General features: G+C 52.8%; 1 protein-coding gene across 3 annotated transcripts in view; it reads left to right on the top strand.

Annotated features, from left to right (window-relative positions):
• The window catches only part of PHF21B (PHD finger protein 21B), a 114289-nt gene that overhangs the window by 64698 nt on the left and 38271 nt on the right, over positions 1 to 11320 (top strand). The gene's annotated exons all lie outside the window — the stretch shown is intronic.

Below are 11320 nucleotides of genomic sequence, written 5' to 3'. Positions count from 1 at the left end.
TTGGGTGTAGATATTTGTCAAATCCGGTGAGCTGTGGCCTCCGCGCTGTGCCCTTCGCTGGAAGTAAAATGGGCCCTTCCTCTGGAGATCCAGGGGTTGTGGATGGGCGTCACCGGGGTCCACCTACTTTCGCATCTCTGCCCACACCGAGGCTTGCTCGGGGAGGCCTCTACGGAGAGAAGAGCGCCTGCTAGGCCGTGTCAGCTCTCCGTGGTGCGGGTGGGGAAGCGCACCCCCAGATTCCAAGGTGTCGGAGGTGGGGGTGATGAGGCTGAGTCCAGTGGGAGTTTGTGTGAGCCCATGTATGTGGAAATCAGATCTTCTCAGTGATGGTCTATTTTACAGAGCTCTGGAGGTCTGTAGGGACAGGCAGTTTTAAGAGGCACTATCGTTGATTGGATTTTGCTGCTACTGTCAAGTGTTTGGAAGATGTGTGCCTGGTGGTGGCAGCCACTCCAGACCCGAGGGCCCAGGTGGGGGCTTCAGGGCCCCCTGCCTAGGAGGGAATAAAGACACTCAAAAGGGGGTGATCAGTCTCTGGGGACACAGGGACGAGTAAGTACCAACCACTTGTGTTTTTCCTCTTACCCCAGGCTCAAGGGAGGCAGCCCTTCTGTCTGGGGTGGAGCATTTTCCCCTAATCTGCCCTCTCCTGGCAGCTCTTTTCGACAAGCCCACGGCCCCTCTTCAAGATCAGATTTTGCTGCATCTTTAGGAAACAGGTGGACAGAGGGAAAACTAACCTCAGGGTCTTCCCAGTGGAGGTTTGAGGCCCCCAGCCTCTGCCCCAGGTCCTCTGTGCAGTGACATGGCCTCACCCGCCCTCTCCACGGCCTCAACGCTGCGTCTTTCCCTGTGCCCTGCCTTCCTTCCTTGGGGGATGCGGCTTAGAGACGACCCCTCCTGTTCAGCTCCTCCCTGGGTTTTGGTCATTCCCAGCAGGCCGCTGGCTATGCCAGTCCTTCTCCAAGGGCAGGGCCCACGGTGGGAGGGGTTGCACAGGAGGCTCCTAGCGTGCTCCTGGGCTCCCGGAGTCCAGGTCTCTTCCAGATGCTATGTTTTCCTGTTGAGTAGATGCAGACATGGCCATTTTAGCTGGTCTCATGGACACCCTCCATGGCAGAACTGGCATGGCCTCAGAGGCTCCCACTTCGGTGCAGAAGTTTCCAGAATACACCTTTACACATGCACCTATGGTTGCTGGGGACCTCGTAGCCATTTTTTTGTACCTCCCGCCCCACAAGATCACAACCCCCAATCCTTAGACATCATTCAGAGTGTGTGTTTCCTGCTAAATAGCATAAAATTACATCCTTTCAGGGTAATCAGACTGCTCTGCTCCGCCGAGGGCTGCTGAACGGGTGTTTTAAATGTCAGCATACGGTAGTCACTTGTGTTTTCTGGCACTTTTTGATTAAGAGCAGCTCCCCGTAAAGGCCTCTGCGATTGGTTGAGTGGCCCTGGGCAGCCTGCCTTGGCCGGCCTGGCATTAGTCAGGGTCACCGAGACCGAGCCGGGCGGGAGCCGCCTGCGCCTGGCAGCCAGTTCCCAGCGGCCACGTGTCATTGTTCCTGCGGTGCTCTCAGTAAACGACATTGCCTTGGAGCGAGACATCGGCAGCATTCTGGAGTCAGATCTTTAGAAAATGACTCTTTGCTTGGTCATGGTGGCTCATGCCTGTAATTCTAGCACCTTGGGAGGCCGGGGCGGGTGACTCACTTGAGCTCAGGAGTTCAAGGCTGTAGTGAGCTATGATTGTGCCACTGCACTCCAGCTGGGGCAACAAGACCTGGTCTCTGAAAAGAAAAAGAGAAAATGACTCCTTGTGGGGCTTGCCGAAGCTGGCTTTGGGAGAGGGTTCCTGTTTTAAAGCCCAGCATTGAGGTTTCCTAAGAGTCCCCTGGGCGTCGCTCACCTCTCTGGAGCTGCTGGGTATTGGGGGCTGTCCCTAGCACCCTGGGAGAGAGCAGGATGCAGGGTGGGGAAGGGCTGCAGGCCCTGGATGGCTGGTCCTGGCAGGAGAAGATACCGAGGTCCAAACAGGCCTCTGCACCTCAGGGCTGGGGGGTGCTGCCCTTGCACCCTGCCCTTTTGGGAGACTGGCCAGCAACCCATCATGACAGAAGGGGTGAGAGCCCTTCTGGTGCCTGCCCCAGAGTGCTCTGCCTGACTCACACTCGGCTCCTGGGCATGGCATTCAAGGCCCCTGGTGACAGGGCCTCTGCCTGAGCCTCCTCTCCTCCCTCACTGCCCACCTTTGGCAGCTGTAGCCGCCGCTGCTCTGAGCCCCTTGGCGCCCCTGCTGCTGGTGCCTCTGCCCCTCCCACCACCGTCCTATCCTGCCTCCTGACTCCTGTGCACTTTCCTGACTGCCCACTGGTAACATTCCGGTCCAGTTTTCAAGGTCCCACTGAGATACTCCCTCCTCCAGGGAGCCTTTCAGCGTCCAGCTCTAGACAGAGCTCCCTCTGCCTACTTTATGCATATTTATTTATTCTAAAACATGCAGAGGGCCCTGTAATAAGCCTCCACATGTTCTCCACCCAAATGGGTCAGTGGAGAGGTTGGGCAGTTTGCTTCTGATCACTTTCTTTCTTATTTTTTGAGATGGAGTTTCACTCTCGTTGTCCAGGCTGGAGTGCAAGTGGCGCGATCTCGGCTCACCACAACCTCTGCCTCTTGGGTTCAAGCGATTCTCCTGCCTCAGCTTCCCAAGTAGCTGGGATTACAGGCATGCACCACCATACCTGGCTAACTTTGTATTTTTAGTAGAGATGGGGTTTCTCCATGTTGGTCAGACTGGTCTTGAACTCCCAACCTCAGGTGATCCACGCGCCTCAGCCTCCCAAAGTGCTGGGATCACAGGCATGGGGTCAGGCTGTGCATAGACACAGGCACTCATGCCGTTCACCCCGAGGGATGCTTCCACATTCTTGGTGACCCAGGGAGTCTGGTTCCTTCCGTCTGGCTGCTGGGAAATTTTCATTGTACGAGAATGTTCTGGTTCATCCCTTCCCTCCTAGTGACAGTGGGCGGTTCCTGGCTTTCCTGGTTGCAGGTACTGCAGGGGCCATCCTGTGCTCAGTAGAGGTGTCCCGGGTCGCTGCCTCACCTCATCTGGCGACCCATCGCCTCCCCTCCCTCCAGCTAGCGGACCCTGCATCTCTGTGGGTCCCTCAGGCCTGCCGCCCGATGCTGCACTGCTGTGGGTGCATGTTGGCCAATAGAGGAGCCCAGGACCAAGAGGCAGCAGCGCCATTGGAACCACTCAAGTGCCAGTGCCACTGGCTGCTGCCTAGAGCACCTGAGGCCCGGCGCCTTCTTGCACAGGGACCCCCGCTCTGGTCCTTGTAACAGGGACAGCGGTTCTTGCTCCGTTGTTTTGGAGATTCAGGGAGCAATGCATCTGGCATGACCGGGGCCAGTCCAGGAGTGAAATTCAAACGCAGGCGGTTCGGCCTCCCTACTGTGGCCTTCCCTGTAGGTGTGCCGGATGTGGCTGTAAACGCACGCGGCCTGGAGGAGGTTCGGGGCAGCCAGCTGAGATGGGGGCAAGTGGGGATTTTCCTGGGTTTTTACATGCCCTGCGCGTGGCCCTTGCTGTTTCCTCCTGAATGAGCTTTGGGGTTCCTGAAGGTGGGATGTCTGAATTGAGAGTGGGGGACACCAAATGGGGACCTAAAGATCAGGCCTAACGACGCACTCCTGCTGAGCGGCGGCCCCTAGAACCAGCTCGATCATTCCTGACAGTGAGGAAGGCAGCAGTTGGATTTCATCTGTGAGTAATGAACTGGTTTCACGTGACAGTAAAAGTGGTGCTTATGTTATATTAATATTTATTAGTGGTTATTGATGTTGGAACTGACTTGTTATCTTTGCCACACATCACAGCAGTTCTATAAAGATGCAAGGAGAATTGCAACTTGAGAAAGCAATTAAATCTCTATGCTCTGTGGCTGTGTGCATGGTCGCCAGGCCACGTGGAGAGGAGGAGAGTGAGGCTGCCTTCCATGGGGCTTCTGGGGGGCTTCTGGGAGGCCTGGGGCTGCCTCCCCACTCACCTTCCCAGCCTGGTGAAGCCTGGGCCTGCTCGAGTGTCTGGAGGCCTGCGGGGTCCTCAGCCCTGGCAGTGGGGCCTCAGCGGGGGAGGATGCAGGGTGGGGGGTGCTCTGCAGCCCCAGGGCCTCCGTCTTGAACACTCTGGAGAGCCTTGTCTACTCTTGTTCAGCGAGAGTCTCCACGGGAAACACGGCACACTGTGAGGAAGCAGCCACAGAAACCCAGTGCCTTCTGTCAAATATTGTCCTGGTTTCTTTAAAAAGTTCCTTTTGGCCATGTGTGTTGGCTCACGCCTGTAATCGCAGCACTTTGGGAGGCCAAGGTGGGCAGATCACTTGAGGTTAGGAGTTTGAGACCAACCCGGCCAACATGGTGAAAACCTGTCTCTACTAAAAATACAAAAATTAGCCGGGCGTGGTGGTGCACGCCCATAATTCCAGCTACTTGGAAGGCTGAGGCAGGAGAATCGCTTGAACCCGGCAGACAGAGGTTGCAGTGAGCTGAGATCATGCCATTGCACTCCAGCCTGGGTAATAAAGCGAGACTCTGTCTCAAAAAGAAAGTTTCTTTCATGAGTAGAAGGGGTGCTGTGGGGCTGTTCTCAATGGAAGGAGGCAGGAGAGACCCGCCAGTGACAGGGCTTGTCCTGGACTGGGTCCTGCTTCTAGACAACGGGACAGTCAGGAAGTTAGACTGTGGCCTGGCAGATTGAGGACCGCGGGCGCGAGGCTGGTGCTGCTGTGCGGGGCGGGTCCTGGCGGTACGTGCTGAAGTGGGTGCGGGAAGAGCTGAGGGGTCTCGCACAGCCGACAGAGCCAGCGGGGGAGCCCCTCTGCCCCGCCACAGCTCCAGAGGCAAGTGCCCAGAGCGCTCGGAAGCATTCCTTAAAGATACATTTTTCCAGAGCCACGTGTGGCTTCTGCCCTGGAAGTTGGTAGGGTCTACACCAACACCTGTCTCCTCCCCACTGTCTCCCTGTGTCTCAGCTTCCCGGAGATTTCCCCAGCTGACCCCGACTCAGCCGAGGCAGGAAGAATTTGAAGTTATCTTTGACTTTTATGGCCTTTTTTCCCCCTTTTAAAATGCTTGGAGCTGTAAACGTAGTCACAGGCTCATTGATCTTGAAGGAAGTGCAGCTGTAAACTCCCTGGTGCTGGTGAAATCGCCTCTGAGATGATTGTTTCTATGGGTGTCGATAAATTCCAACTCGGAGCAGAAAGGTCAGCCCTTACCAGATAAAATGTCTTTCAGCTAGCTAATTAAAGGTTTGCTGGGAAGTGGAAGAACGCACTCAGGTAGGCTTGGAGTGAAGGCAGCAAATAGAGATTGGAGAGCCCAAAGCCAGCTTAGCGTCGGCGGAGAACGGACGGTTGGTGGCGGGGGAGCAGCAGTGTTGGGGAAGGAATCGCTGTCCCTGGGGGGTGAAGAGGGGGGCCCGGCTTGGCAGCCCTGTTTGCAGCAAGCTCTTCTCCAGATTGTGGGAACGTTGGGCTTTGACTCAGATCGTCACTCCTTCGGTGCGGGGGGCTGTGGGGCCGTGAGTGCAGAGCCCACTCTCTGCCAACCGAGCTCAGGGTGCCAGGTGCCTGAGGGCACCCCATACTTGATGCTTCCTGAAGAGCGTCAGGGCACCCCCAGTCCCAGGTAGGGGCACACACGCTGCCCTTAGGTTGGTTTGGAGTTTTGGGGGAAGCACACGGTTAGGCACTGTTTGTTCTGCCAGCCTCCTGTGGTGTGGACATTTCCCCAGGGTGGGTTGTGTCCCGTTCTTGGTAACTGACTATGGCGGATCACGCGGAGAGCTCTCCCTGTCATCTTCTCCCCACCCCTGTCTCGGGGCTCTTCCTCTCCGCCGCCTCTGCCCATCCCTTCCCTTTGGGTCTCCCCTCCTTTCCCTGCTCCCAGATGTGAATTCCTAAAGTGGGGGGACAGGAGTTGCCAAGATCCCAAGTCAGGAGGGAGGGTCGAGCCTTGACCAGACATGAAGGCTCAGAAACATGGACACAGAGCCAAAGATGCTCCTGAGAAGAACTCGTGTGGAAACAGCCGTGCATGCCCCAGTGGGTATCGGAGAAAGCAACAGCCACTGCTGAGCAACACCCAGACACGGGCACACAGCCACCACTGCCACGCACGGCAACACCTGGACACAGCCACACCCGGCCCACACAGCAACACCCGGACAGGGACACACAGCCACACCCAGCCCACGCAACCACACCCAGATACGGCCACCCTCGGCTTACATGGCAACACCTGAACACAGATACACAGACACCACTGGCCCACACGACAACACCCAGACACAGACACAGCCACCCCCGGCCCACACAGCAACACCCGGACACAGACACGGCCACCCCTGGCCCACACGACAACACCCGGACACAGACACAGCCACCCCCGGCCCACACAGCAACACCCGGACACAGACACGGCCACCCCTGGCCCACACGACAACACCCAGACACAGACACATAGCCACCCCTGGTCCACAGTGCAACACAGAAAACACCCACAGCTGTCCTCGGCCCACACAGAGCCACCTGCAGGAGCAGCTTGACACAGCAACCCTGGAGGACTCACAGAGACACATGTGGGCTTGGAAAACATGACAGCCCACACCTGCCTTGCCTGGAGGGTAACCCCACACCTCCTCACCTGCTGGACCACGCTTGGAGGCTTCATCCGAGGCATCTGAGTGAGGACAGAAGAATAGGCAAAGCAGGTGCCTATTCTCTGGCCCCATCAGATCTGCTGGCCAGCCCCATCCATGTGGAAATTTCTCCTCCCAGGAGCCCCACGGCCTGGCTCTCGTGCACCCACTTATGGGGAATCTCCCTCAGGAATCCACCTCAGGGACATGCTGCCTGGGCCTTCCCACCATAGAACCTGCTTCCCCCAGAACCCACGTGCCATGTGGGCCTTCATGCCACAGAATGCACTTCCCCAGGAATTCATTGCAGGGACCTGCCTCATGGGCCTTCCTGCCACAGAACCCACTTCCCTGGGAATCCACCGCAGGGCCAAGCCACATGGGCCTTCTCACCACAGAACCCGCTTCCCCAGGAACCCACTACGGAGACAAGCCACATGGTCCTTCCCACCACCAAATGCACTTCCCCAGCAATCCACTGCAGGGATGTGGCGCATGAGCTGTCCCTCCACAGAACCTGCTTATCCGGGAACCCACCTTAGGGACATGCCGCATGGACCCTCCCACCACAGGACCTGCTTCCTTTGGGCCTGAGGCCCCCAGGTAGGTGAAATCACCTGGAACCTGGCTCATCAAATGGCCGCCCCTGCTGGCCTCCCACCCCCATGGTCTGGGCTGGCCTGGGACCCTGACTAATGACCAGCTGTGGAAGTGGCACTGGCTGGCAGACCAGGGCAGGGAGATCAGAGCCTTCCACACCTTGCTTTGTGGAAGCTGGGGGGATGCTGGTGGTGGCGTTCAAGGTAACAAGGACAGTCCCCATAACCCCCCGTCTTTGAGACATGCATTTGGAGAGGCGGGCGTTGGGTGGCACTTGAGGTGGTCTTAGTGCTGCTCGCCAGGCTATGTCAGCCAAGAGCAACAGGCAGTGTTGTGGATTGAGAGCTGCCACATCAAGTGGCCGAGGCTGTTTGTCACGTGCTCCACATTGAATAGAAAGCTTCGTTTCAACAAATGTCCAGAGTGAATGTCCAGGGAAATGTGGGTCATTTGGTTCCATGCCGAGAGGCAGGCAGCTGGCTCAGACGACATAAGCCTCTCAGGGTCTTGACTGACTCCATGGGGCAGGTGGCAAAGAGGAGGCAGGAACTGTCCGAACATAATCAGAGAAGCAGCTCTGTGCGTGGGACCTGAGACCCTCTGCTGTGTCATTTGGGGATGGATGATAGTCATTCTCGGGGTAGAGAAATGTGAGATAAGACGAGAAGTGGGAAGGGGATTTTTAACACCTTTGTGGAGGTATGACCGATGGACAGTAAGCTGCACATATTTAGAACGTACAATATAAGTTTGACAAATGTGAACCCCTGGCCATAGTCAAGATCGTGAACACGCCTCTCTCCCTGAAAATATCCTGGTATCCTTTTGTAATCCCTTCCTTTCATCCCTACACCATCTCCACAAAACCTGGGATCTGTTTTCTATCATGTTGTTTGCACTTTTCCGAGTTTCATAGGACTAGCATCATACAGTGTGGATTTTTTTTCTCAGCGTCTGGGTTTTCTTGGCAGCGTTATTTTGTGATTCATCCATATTGTGTGTGTCACTAGTTTGTTCCTTTTTATTGCTGAGTAATACTCTGTCGTGTGAAGACACCACAGCCTGCTCATCCATGTACTTGTTGATGAGCGTTTGGGTTGCTTCCAGTTTGGGCTGTGATGCCTAGAGCTGCTGTGAACATTCACATACAAGTCTCTGTATGAACGGGTGCCTTCCCTTCTCTTGGCGAATGCTTAGGAATAGAATGGCTGCCTCATATGGTAAATGTCTTAGTCTGCCCCAGCTGCTGTAACAAAAATACCATGGACTGGTTCTGGCTTAAACAACAGAAATCAATTTCTTAGGGTTCTGGAGGCTGGGAAGTCCAAGATCAAGGTGCCAGCAGACTCAGTTCCTGACGAGGGCTCTGTTCCTGGCCACCTTCTTGTGTATTTGCCCACGGCAGAGAGAGAAAGGGGTTGAGAGAGAAGACACAAGCCCCCTCGTGTGTCTTCTTATAAGAGCACCAACTGAGGACTCCACCCTCATGACCGGATCACCTCCCAGAGGCCCTGTCTCCTCCAAATACCATCACATTGAGGGTTAGGATTTACACATTTGGATCTGGGAGGGGACACATACATTCTGTTCATTGCCATACGTATGTTTAACTTTTTCACTGCCAAACTGTCTTTCAAAGTGATGTTCCCAGCAGCAGTGGTTGAGAGTTCTAGTTGCTCTCCGTCCTCACCAGCACTTGATTTGGTCCGTCTTTTTACTTTTAGCCTTCTGAATAGGCTTGTAGCAGTATCTTATTGTGGTTTTAATTTGCATTTCCCTAATAACTAATTATGTGAAGTATTTTTATTTGCTTAATTGCCGTCAGCAGTTGTTTTGTTTTTGTTGTTCCCCCTCCTTTCTCTCCTCCTTCCCTCCTTCCTTCCCTCCTTCCTTCCCTCCTTCCCTCCTTCCTTCCTCCCCTTCCTTCTTCTCCCCTCCTCTCTCCCTCCCTTCCCTCCCTCCCTCCTCCTCTTCCTCTTTCTCCTCCTCTTCCTCTTCTTCCTTTTTCTTCTTCGTCTTTCTTCTCATTCTTGGATCTCACTTTGTCATACAGGTTGGTGTGCAGTGGTGCAATCATGGCTCACTGCAGCCTCAACCTGCTGGCCTCAAGTGACCCTCCTGCCTCAGCCTCCCAAGTAGCTGGGACTACAGGCACATGCCACCATGCTCAGCTAATTTTTAATTTTTTTTTTAAGAGACTATATTACACAGGCTGACCTTGAACTCGTGGCCTCCAGCGACCAGCCTGCCTCAGCCCCCCAAAGTTTTGGGATTACAAGCATGAGACACAGGCCCAGTATATCTTCTTTAGTGGAGTATCTGTTCAAATATTTTGTTCATTTTTAATTGAGTTGTTTGTTTCAGATGATTGAGTTTTGAGAGTTCTTTCATATATTATGGATACAAGGCTTTCATCAGATAGGTGATTTGCATGTGTTTTTTCCAGCGAGTGGCCACTTTTTGCATTTTGCTAACATTGTCTTTCCAACTTTGGGAGTTTCTTATTTTGTTGAAATTAAATTATTATTTTGCTCTTATATCAATTATGTTTTTGGTATTGTATCTAAGATTCTTTTCCTGACCTAACATCCCAAAGATTTCTCTGACATGTTCAAGCAATTTTATAGTTTTGGTTCCTACATTTAAATCTCTCTGATCCATTTGTTCTCTTTTTTTTAAAACATGGTATGTAGTATGGCCTGAAGTTTGATTTTAGCGTGATCTCTCCTCGTTCTAATACCGTTTTGAAATATTCTCTTTTTTGTACTAAATTAATTACGTTTTTGGGCTTTGCTGAAAACCAATAGGCCATATATGTATAAGTCCACTTTGGACCCTATTCTGTCCCATTGATCTGTTTGCATCTTAACACCAGTGCCACACTGTTTTGATTACTGTAGCTTTACAACAGGTCTCGGAATCAGATAACGTTAAGTCTTTCCCTTTGTTTGTTCCATAGCTGTTTTGGCTCTTCTAGGTCCCTTATAATTTCATATGCATTCCAAAATCATCTTGTCAATTTCTATTCAAAAAAAAAAAGCCAGCTGAGATTTTGATTTGAGGTTGTGTTGTTGTGTTGACTCTGTAGATCAATTAGGGAAGAATTGAAATCTTCACAGTATTGAGGCTTCTGATTCATGTTTATGGGTTTATCTCTTTCTTCAGTCTTCAAACATTTCTCTCAGCAATGTTCTGAAGTTTCTAGTGTACAGGTTTTATATAGCTATGTCAGGTTCATCCCTATTTCTCATTTTTATGTCTTGATGCTATTGCAAATGACATTTAAAATTTGTTGAATTTGTAAATGTTGGTGACTAGTGTGTAGAAACACAACTGAGTTTCATATACTGTCCTATCCTGCAACCTTGCTAAATTCATTTATTAGTCGTTACAGCTTTTTGAAAAATCTATTGAGACTGGCATATGGTTTTTCTTCTTAGATGTGTGATTTTAGCAAATTACACTGACTGACTTTCAAATGGCAAATCAGCGTTGCATTCCTGGGGTAAATACAACTTGTTCATTATGTCTTATCCTTTTCATTTTTGTTAGAATGGGTTTGTTGACATTCTGTTATGAATTTCTGCATCTGAGTTCAAGAGAGAAACTCACTGGTCCCTGGCCACTGATGGTTTGGCTGGATCTGAGTGAGGGGTCCCTCTCTCCCCATCAGGCACCAGGCTCGTGGGGTGCAAAGATGGCCAGGTAGAACTGCTCCATCAGGGCTGAGCATGGTGGCCCACATCTATAATCCCACCACGTTGGGAGGCTAAGGTGGGCGGATTGCCTGAGATCAGAAGTTTGAGACCAGCCTGACCAACATAATGAAACCCTGTCTCTACTAAAAATACAAAAATTAACCAGGCATGGTGGCGCGTGCCTGTAATCTTAGCTACTCGGGAGGCTGAGGCAGGAGAATCGCTGGAACCCGGAAGGTGGAGGTTGCAATGAGCCGAGATCGCGCCTCTACATTCCAACCTGGGTGAGACGGCAAGACTCCATGTC

The sequence above is a fragment of the Sapajus apella genome, unplaced genomic scaffold, assembly GCF_009761245.1.
Source record: "Sapajus apella isolate SASKATOON/1434 unplaced genomic scaffold, GSC_monkey_1.0 scaffold123, whole genome shotgun sequence".
NCBI lineage: Eukaryota > Metazoa > Chordata > Mammalia > Primates > Cebidae > Sapajus > Sapajus apella.
The sequence above is the reverse complement of the archived record's forward strand: the minus strand, read 5'-3'. Positions and strand labels throughout refer to the sequence as shown.